Source organism: Nanorana parkeri, unplaced genomic scaffold (genome assembly GCF_000935625.1).
Source record: "Nanorana parkeri isolate BGI_ZX_2015 unplaced genomic scaffold, ASM93562v1 scaffold3606, whole genome shotgun sequence".
Lineage (NCBI taxonomy): Eukaryota > Metazoa > Chordata > Amphibia > Anura > Dicroglossidae > Nanorana > Nanorana parkeri.
Genome location: NW_017309874.1, coordinates 27284 through 36521, shown reverse-complemented (window position 1 = coordinate 36521; position 9238 = coordinate 27284). Strand labels below are relative to the sequence as shown.

The 9238-nt window shown below is 58.4% G+C and overlaps 1 protein-coding gene across 1 annotated transcript in view; it reads left to right on the top strand.

The window, feature by feature from the left end:
* LOC108803325 (neurexin-3-beta-like) overlaps window positions 1–9238 on the top strand; it is a 34677-nt gene that overhangs the window by 2096 nt on the left and 23343 nt on the right. The window lies entirely within an intron of this gene.

Below are 9238 nucleotides of genomic sequence, written 5' to 3'. Positions count from 1 at the left end.
GCCGACTACAACATTGAGCTGTCCCGTGAAGCTTTGACCCCTCCCCCCACCTCTGCCAATCTGTTCACCAACGACGCCGACGGCGTTCATGTCGGTTACAGGTGGACTGACCCTCAATCCCGGCAGAGGTGACCCCATGACCTCTATTTACAGTCAGGATCATGTATGAGTTTGGTGGAAGGGTTTCCATTGTGCCGCACACTCTCTCTCCATCTACGTGGGCGGAAGGTTGGCACCCCATTTATAATGAGCCCCGCCAAGTCCCATCCCTCGGGCCCCCGGTGTGGCAGCGGTGGGTTGGTGCGGCATACCGGATCGCCGAGGACAAGGTTCCTGTGCCGGCCTCTTGGCAGTGAATCGGTTACATTTCTTCGGATAGTCTGGGACGTGGAGCCGGCTGCCGGTAATCTCCACTTACTCCCCCGCCACCCCCGCTGAGCGGCTGAAAGGGTGTAATTTGTTGGAGCAGAACATGCCGGTCCTTAAACAGCGAGACGCCGACCAGCGCCGGCCCGGCCTGTTTGTGCCAGGCAATCAGCACAAGATTGTTTAACGGGACCGAGATGAGAGCTCATGGCGGTCAGTCCCGATACACGGCGGCCCCCGGATGTATGTGGCCCCTCCTTTCCATATAGCGATCACCAGGGCGCTACTTCATGACTTTGGATAATTCAGGAGCACATTGAAATGAATGGGCTGCCAACGCACCCTGATGTGCCCCAAATCGGATGTGCGCCATGTTTGGCTCCACACAACAACGCACTAGAGATGTGCTGCCTTAGTGCAAAATGACATGCGTCACCACAGTAGAGTCAATGCGTCCTGAAGACTAGAAATTTCCATAGCCAAGATGTGCTGAAAATCATAAAACGCGATAATCCGTGATTGTGGGGGAGTTCTCGCCGTGTGGATTGTGCGCCAATGATGACAGGCGCCATCGGAAGAGATCGGGTGTTTTTCTGGTTGCTATGGGTTATGGCTCCAGTTTTGGTGATGTCTATCTCTTGTAGGGGGGTGAGGGGCGCCTAAAACAATGAGTCACAGAACTGGATGGTTCAGATCCAATCTTTTATTGATGAAGACTGTAAAAATACCGCCGACGCGTTTCGGGGCTCATAAATAAGTTGTATGAGAGTTTCTGTACAATTGGTGTCTATGGAGCGTTCCGCTGTGCAGTCACATGCTCCTCTCTATGGCCCTGGCAGTCACATGCTCCTCTCTATGGTCCCGGCAGTCACATGCTCCTCTCTATGGCCCAGGCAGTCACATGCTCCTCTCTATGGCCCCGGCAGTCACATGCTCCTCTCTATGGCCCTGGCAGTCAGTTGCTCTCTCTCCATCCTCCGGTTCCTCCTCCGGGCCCCCCTCCTCCGGTTCCCCCCTCCTCCGGTGCCCCCTCCTCCGGTTCCCCCCTCCTCCGGTGCCCCCTCCTCCGGTTCCCCCCTCCTCCGGTGCCCCCTCCTCCGGTTCCCCCCTCCTCCGGTGCCCCCTCCTCCGGTTCCCCCCTCCTCCGGTGCCCCCTCCTCCGGTTCCCCCCTCCTCCGGTGCCCCCTCCTCCGGTTCCCCCCTCCTCCGGTGCCCCCTCCTCCGGTTCCCCCCTCCTCCGGTGCCCCCTCCTCCGGTTCCCCCCTCCTCCGGTGCCCCCTCCTCCGGTTCCCCCCTCCTCCGGTGCCCCCTCCTCCGGTTCCCCCCTCCTCCGGTGCCCCCTCCTCCGGTTCCCCCCTCCTCCGGTGCCCCCTCCTCCGGTTCCCCCCTCCTCCGGTGCCCCCTCCTCCGGTTCCCCCCTCCTCCGGTGCCCCCTCCTCCGGTTCCCCCCTCCTCCGGTGCCCCCTCCTCCGGTTCCCCCCTCCTCCGGTGCCCCCTCCTCCGGTTCCCCCCTCCTCCGGTGCCCCCTCCTCCGGTTCCCCCCTCCTCCGGTGCCCCCTCCTCCGGTTCCCCCCTCCTCCGGTGCCCCCTCCTCCGGTTCCCCCCTCCTCCGGTGCCCCCTCCTCCGGTTCCCCCCTCCTCCGGTGCCCCCTCCTCCGGTTCCCCCCTCCTCCGGTGCCCCCTCCTCCGGTTCCCCCCTCCTCCGGTGCCCCCTCCTCCGGTTCCCCCCTCCTCCGGTGCCCCCTCCTCCGGTTCCCCCCTCCTCCGGTGCCCCCTCCTCCGGTTCCCCCCTCCTCCGGTGCCCCCTCCTCCGGTTCCCCCCTCCTCCGGTGCCCCCTCCTCCGGTTCCCCCCTCCTCCGGTGCCCCCTCCTCCGGTTCCCCCCTCCTCCGGTGCCCCCTCCTCCGGTTCCCCCCTCCCCCCCGTCCGGTGATGGTAATTGAATTGAAGCCGTACATATGGCTGGGCCCCTTGGAAAGGTGTTTCCATTAAAGAGAGAGCTGGGCTTTGAATTGGAGTGTGTGGCTGGGTGACCCCGGGGGGTCACTCTGACTCCTCGGCCCTCCAGGATAATTGGCATCTAGACGGCGGCTCCAGCCCGGCTCTCAGACGTGGCCGGCATGCATCTATCAACTTCAAAGGCTCAAACGCACTTTCTAAGAGACGGGAATTGATTTTCGCAGAAGCTGGAGGAGGCCGGCTCTCCTGGGGGTCTTCCTGCTGCTCGCTTTGCAGACGAGGAGAGCGCGTTATATACAGCGGCTGTCACATGACGCCGCCATCCGCTCTGCCTGCAGAAATCCCACAGCTCACTTGTGCCAACTTAGACTATAAATGGAATGTAGCCGTGACCTGTGCCGTGACCGACTGCAAATGCCTGCCGGGCAAAGACATGAGGGGACTTCCTCTACTCTGAGGTATAGGATGGAGAGTCAACCTGTGCCGCCTTGTCTGGTATAAGGACTGAGAGCGGAGCTGTGCCGCATTGTCTGGTATAAGGAGTGAGAGCGGAGCTGTGCCGCCTTGTCTGGTATAAGGACTGAGAGCAGAACTGTGCCGCCTTGTCTGGTATAAGGACTGAGAGCGGAGCTGTGCCGCCTTGTCTGGTATAAGGACTGAGAGCGGAGCTGTGCCGCCTTGTCTGGTATAAGGACTGAGAGCGGAGCTGTGCCGCATTGTGTGGTATAAGGAGTGAGAGCGGAGCTGTGCCGCCTTGTGTGGTATAAGGAGTGAGAGCGGAGCTGTGCCGCATTGTGTGGTATGAGGAGTAAGGGCGGAGCTGTGCCGCATTGTGTGGTATAAGGACTGAGAGCGGAGCTGTGCCACCTTGTGTGGTATAAGGAGGGAGAGCGGAGCTGTGCCACCTTGTGTGGTATAAGGAGGGAGAGCGGAGCTGTGCCACCTTGTGTGGTATAAGGAGGGAGAGCGGAGCTGTGCCACCTTGTGTGGTATAAGGAGGGAGAGCGGAGCTGTGCCACCTTGTGTGGTATAAGGAGGGAGAGCGGAGCTGTGCCACCTTGTGTGGTATAAGGAGGGAGAGCGGAGCTGTGCCACCTTGTGTGGTATAAGGAGGGAGAGCGGAGCTGTGCCACCTTGTGTGGTATAAGGAGGGAGAGCGGAGCTGTGCCACCTTGTGTGGTATAAGGAGGGAGAGCGGAGCTGTGCCACCTTGTGTGGTATAAGGAGGGAGAGCGGAGCTGTGCCACCTTGTGTGGTATAAGGAGGGAGAGCGGAGCTGTGCCACCTTGTGTGGTATAAGGAGGGAGAGCGGAGCTGTGCCACCTTGTGTGGTATAAGGAGGGAGAGCGGAGCTGTGCCACCTTGTGTGGTATAAGGAGGGAGAGCGGAGCTGTGCCACCTTGTGTGGTATAAGGAGGGAGAGCGGAGCTGTGCCACCTTGTGTGGTATAAGGAGGGAGAGCGGAGCTGTGCCACCTTGTGTGGTATAAGGAGGGAGAGCGGAGCTGTGCCACCTTGTGTGGTATAAGGAGGGAGAGCGGAGCTGTGCCACCTTGTGTGGTATAAGGAGGGAGAGCGGAGCTGTGCCACCTTGTGTGGTATAAGGAGGGAGAGCGGAGCTGTGCCACCTTGTGTGGTATAAGGAGGGAGAGCGGAGCTGTGCCACCTTGTGTGGTATAAGGAGGGAGAGCGGAGCTGTGCCACCTTGTGTGGTATAAGGAGGGAGAGCGGAGCTGTGCCACCTTGTGTGGTATAAGGAGGGAGAGCGGAGCTGTGCCACCTTGTGTGGTATAAGGAGGGAGAGCGGAGCTGTGCCACCTTGTGTGGTATAAGGAGGGAGAGCGGAGCTGTGCCACCTTGTGTGGTATAAGGAGGGAGAGCGGAGCTGTGCCACCTTGTGTGGTATAAGGAGGGAGAGCGGAGCTGTGCCACCTTGTGTGGTATAAGGAGGGAGAGCGGAGCTGTGCCACCTTGTGTGGTATAAGGAGGGAGAGCGGAGCTGTGCCACCTTGTGTGGTATAAGGAGGGAGAGCGGAGCTGTGCCACCTTGTGTGGTATAAGGAGGGAGAGCGGAGCTGTGCCACCTTGTGTGGTATAAGGAGGGAGAGCGGAGCTGTGCCACCTTGTGTGGTATAAGGAGGGAGAGCGGAGCTGTGCCACCTTGTGTGGTATAAGGAGGGAGAGCGGAGCTGTGCCACCTTGTGTGGTATAAGGAGGGAGAGCGGAGCTGTGCCACCTTGTGTGGTATAAGGAGGGAGAGCGGAGCTGTGCCACCTTGTGTGGTATAAGGAGGGAGAGCGGAGCTGTGCCACCTTGTGTGGTATAAGGAGGGAGAGCGGAGCTGTGCCACCTTGTGTGGTATAAGGAGGGAGAGCGGAGCTGTGCCACCTTGTGTGGTATAAGGAGGGAGAGCGGAGCTGTGCCACCTTGTGTGGTATAAGGAGGGAGAGCGGAGCTGTGCCACCTTGTGTGGTATAAGGAGGGAGAGCGGAGCTGTGCCACCTTGTGTGGTATAAGGAGGGAGAGCGGAGCTGTGCCACCTTGTGTGGTATAAGGAGGGAGAGCGGAGCTGTGCCACCTTGTGTGGTATAAGGAGGGAGAGCGGAGCTGTGCCACCTTGTGTGGTATAAGGAGGGAGAGCGGAGCTGTGCCACCTTGTGTGGTATAAGGAGGGAGAGCGGAGCTGTGCCACCTTGTGTGGTATAAGGAGGGAGAGCGGAGCTGTGCCACCTTGTGTGGTATAAGGAGGGAGAGCGGAGCTGTGCCACCTTGTGTGGTATAAGGAGGGAGAGCGGAGCTGTGCCACCTTGTGTGGTATAAGGAGGGAGAGCGGAGCTGTGCCACCTTGTGTGGTATAAGGAGGGAGAGCGGAGCTGTGCCACCTTGTGTGGTATAAGGAGGGAGAGCGGAGCTGTGCCACCTTGTGTGGTATAAGGAGGGAGAGCGGAGCTGTGCCACCTTGTGTGGTATAAGGAGGGAGAGCGGAGCTGTGCCACCTTGTGTGGTATAAGGAGGGAGAGCGGAGCTGTGCCACCTTGTGTGGTATAAGGAGGGAGAGCGGAGCTGTGCCACCTTGTGTGGTATAAGGAGGGAGAGCGGAGCTGTGCCACCTTGTGTGGTATAAGGAGGGAGAGCGGAGCTGTGCCACCTTGTGTGGTATAAGGAGGGAGAGCGGAGCTGTGCCACCTTGTGTGGTATAAGGAGGGAGAGCGGAGCTGTGCCACCTTGTGTGGTATAAGGAGGGAGAGCGGAGCTGTGCCACCTTGTGTGGTATAAGGAGGGAGAGCGGAGCTGTGCCACCTTGTGTGGTATAAGGAGGGAGAGCGGAGCTGTGCCACCTTGTGTGGTATAAGGAGGGAGAGCGGAGCTGTGCCACCTTGTGTGGTATAAGGAGGGAGAGCGGAGCTGTGCCACCTTGTGTGGTATAAGGAGGGAGAGCGGAGCTGTGCCACCTTGTGTGGTATAAGGAGGGAGAGCGGAGCTGTGCCACCTTGTGTGGTATAAGGAGGGAGAGCGGAGCTGTGCCACCTTGTGTGGTATAAGGAGGGAGAGCGGAGCTGTGCCACCTTGTGTGGTATAAGGAGGGAGAGCGGAGCTGTGCCACCTTGTGTGGTATAAGGAGGGAGAGCGGAGCTGTGCCACCTTGTGTGGTATAAGGAGGGAGAGCGGAGCTGTGCCACCTTGTGTGGTATAAGGAGGGAGAGCGGAGCTGTGCCACCTTGTGTGGTATAAGGAGGGAGAGCGGAGCTGTGCCACCTTGTGTGGTATAAGGAGGGAGAGCGGAGCTGTGCCACCTTGTGTGGTATAAGGAGGGAGAGCGGAGCTGTGCCACCTTGTGTGGTATAAGGAGGGAGAGCGGAGCTGTGCCACCTTGTGTGGTATAAGGAGGGAGAGCGGAGCTGTGCCACCTTGTGTGGTATAAGGAGGGAGAGCGGAGCTGTGCCACCTTGTGTGGTATAAGGAGGGAGAGCGGAGCTGTGCCACCTTGTGTGGTATAAGGAGGGAGAGCGGAGCTGTGCCACCTTGTGTGGTATAAGGAGGGAGAGCGGAGCTGTGCCACCTTGTGTGGTATAAGGAGGGAGAGCGGAGCTGTGCCACCTTGTGTGGTATAAGGAGGGAGAGCGGAGCTGTGCCACCTTGTGTGGTATAAGGAGGGAGAGCGGAGCTGTGCCACCTTGTGTGGTATAAGGAGGGAGAGCGGAGCTGTGCCACCTTGTGTGGTATAAGGAGGGAGAGCGGAGCTGTGCCACCTTGTGTGGTATAAGGAGGGAGAGCGGAGCTGTGCCACCTTGTGTGGTATAAGGAGGGAGAGCGGAGCTGTGCCACCTTGTGTGGTATAAGGAGGGAGAGCGGAGCTGTGCCACCTTGTGTGGTATAAGGAGGGAGAGCGGAGCTGTGCCACCTTGTGTGGTATAAGGAGGGAGAGCGGAGCTGTGCCACCTTGTGTGGTATAAGGAGGGAGAGCGGAGCTGTGCCACCTTGTGTGGTATAAGGAGGGAGAGCGGAGCTGTGCCACCTTGTGTGGTATAAGGAGGGAGAGCGGAGCTGTGCCACCTTGTGTGGTATAAGGAGGGAGAGCGGAGCTGTGCCACCTTGTGTGGTATAAGGAGGGAGAGCGGAGCTGTGCCACCTTGTGTGGTATAAGGAGGGAGAGCGGAGCTGTGCCACCTTGTGTGGTATAAGGAGGGAGAGCGGAGCTGTGCCACCTTGTGTGGTATAAGGAGGGAGAGCGGAGCTGTGCCACCTTGTGTGGTATAAGGAGGGAGAGCGGAGCTGTGCCACCTTGTGTGGTATAAGGAGGGAGAGCGGAGCTGTGCCACCTTGTGTGGTATAAGGAGGGAGAGCGGAGCTGTGCCACCTTGTGTGGTATAAGGAGGGAGAGCGGAGCTGTGCCACCTTGTGTGGTATAAGGAGGGAGAGCGGAGCTGTGCCACCTTGTGTGGTATAAGGAGGGAGAGCGGAGCTGTGCCACCTTGTGTGGTATAAGGAGGGAGAGCGGAGCTGTGCCACCTTGTGTGGTATAAGGAGGGAGAGCGGAGCTGTGCCACCTTGTGTGGTATAAGGAGGGAGAGCGGAGCTGTGCCACCTTGTGTGGTATAAGGAGGGAGAGCGGAGCTGTGCCACCTTGTGTGGTATAAGGAGGGAGAGCGGAGCTGTGCCACCTTGTGTGGTATAAGGAGGGAGAGCGGAGCTGTGCCACCTTGTGTGGTATAAGGAGGGAGAGCGGAGCTGTGCCACCTTGTGTGGTATAAGGAGGGAGAGCGGAGCTGTGCCACCTTGTGTGGTATAAGGAGGGAGAGCGGAGCTGTGCCACCTTGTGTGGTATAAGGAGGGAGAGCGGAGCTGTGCCACCTTGTGTGGTATAAGGAGGGAGAGCGGAGCTGTGCCACCTTGTGTGGTATAAGGAGGGAGAGCGGAGCTGTGCCACCTTGTGTGGTATAAGGAGGGAGAGCGGAGCTGTGCCACCTTGTGTGGTATAAGGAGGGAGAGCGGAGCTGTGCCACCTTGTGTGGTATAAGGAGGGAGAGCGGAGCTGTGCCGCATTGTGTGGTATGAGGAGTGAGAGCGGAGCTGTGCCGCACTGTGCCGCGGTTCGGTGGAGCATTGGATGGATTATGGGATTACATTTGGGATGACTTCCTGTCACAATGATTGTGTATATTATGGAAATGATGAGTGACAATAGAAATGTGTTGCCGCGGTGATAACGTTTTATTAGCTTTAGTGATTGTAGCGCAGTGATTGTAGCGTGTAGCGCAGTGATTGTAGCGTGTAGCGCAGTGATTGTAGCGTGTAGCGCAGTGATTGTAGCGCAGTGATTGTAGCGTGTAGCGCAGTGATTGTAGCGCAGTGATTGTAGCGTGTGTGGCCATCGCATGGGATGGACGTCATGCTGTTCTGGGCTCTCCGGCATGATAGGTGATTCATGTGATCGGCGGCGCTGTCTGCGCCACATCCCGGATGTCTCCGGAGTCATATGGGAAGTGGCGCTGGATTGGTCCCCTGGCTGCAGTAACGGGAGCAGAGGAGGGAAGCGTAACATTTATACTCAGATTGTTACTACGCGAGATTGGTTGCCGGGCTCATCCTTCACTCATGTGTGGCAGCCGGCGTTACCACAGGGCGCCCCTCCTATCAGTCTCTCACACCGACCTTATATAACGCAGGTAGTTGTGGGCTAGTTGAGGCTCGTTAGGGCTACTGAGCTTCACACATCTCATTGTGCGTTCCACCTGCAAAGTATCAGCAACAGATCACATGACAATGTATACAGATATGACCAAGCGGACCCGCCGGGCGCTGCGGCAGTCCGAACATACACCGGCAGGGGCCGGAATCGCACTTTGTGTGACATCATTGCGTGTTTTGTATAGTGTGCGATACGACGACACCGCCATGGATCCGTGTAAAGAAGCAGATGCATTTAGAGGTCCATTGTGGTGCGTTGGCAGCCCAATCTTAGCCGCATGATAACACGACGCACAGCATTAGAACATGCCGGCAGGAAGACTCCGCAATGGTCTGCGGCCCGGCCAGGTTGGTATAATCTCCGGGACTGCAGCCATCTCTTACGCAGGGAACTCTCTGGATTCTGGGGAGGTCCTTCCATAGACAACCTCAACGGGGTCATAAGACGTGACGGGGTCATAAGACGTGACGGTGTCAGAAGACGTGACGGGGTCAGAAGACGTGACGGGGTCATAAGACGTGACGGGGTCATAAGACGTGACGGGGTCATAAGACGTGACGGGGTCATAAGACGTGTCTCTGTAAGAATCAGGTACAGAAAATCGTCCGCTCATCTGCAAGGCGTCCAGCGAGTTCTTTTCCTGTCGTGAGCTGACAACGCTGCCTCTACCACACTGAAATGCTAAGAAGTGTTGTCAGTCCTGCTCAGTTCTTCATTACTGGACT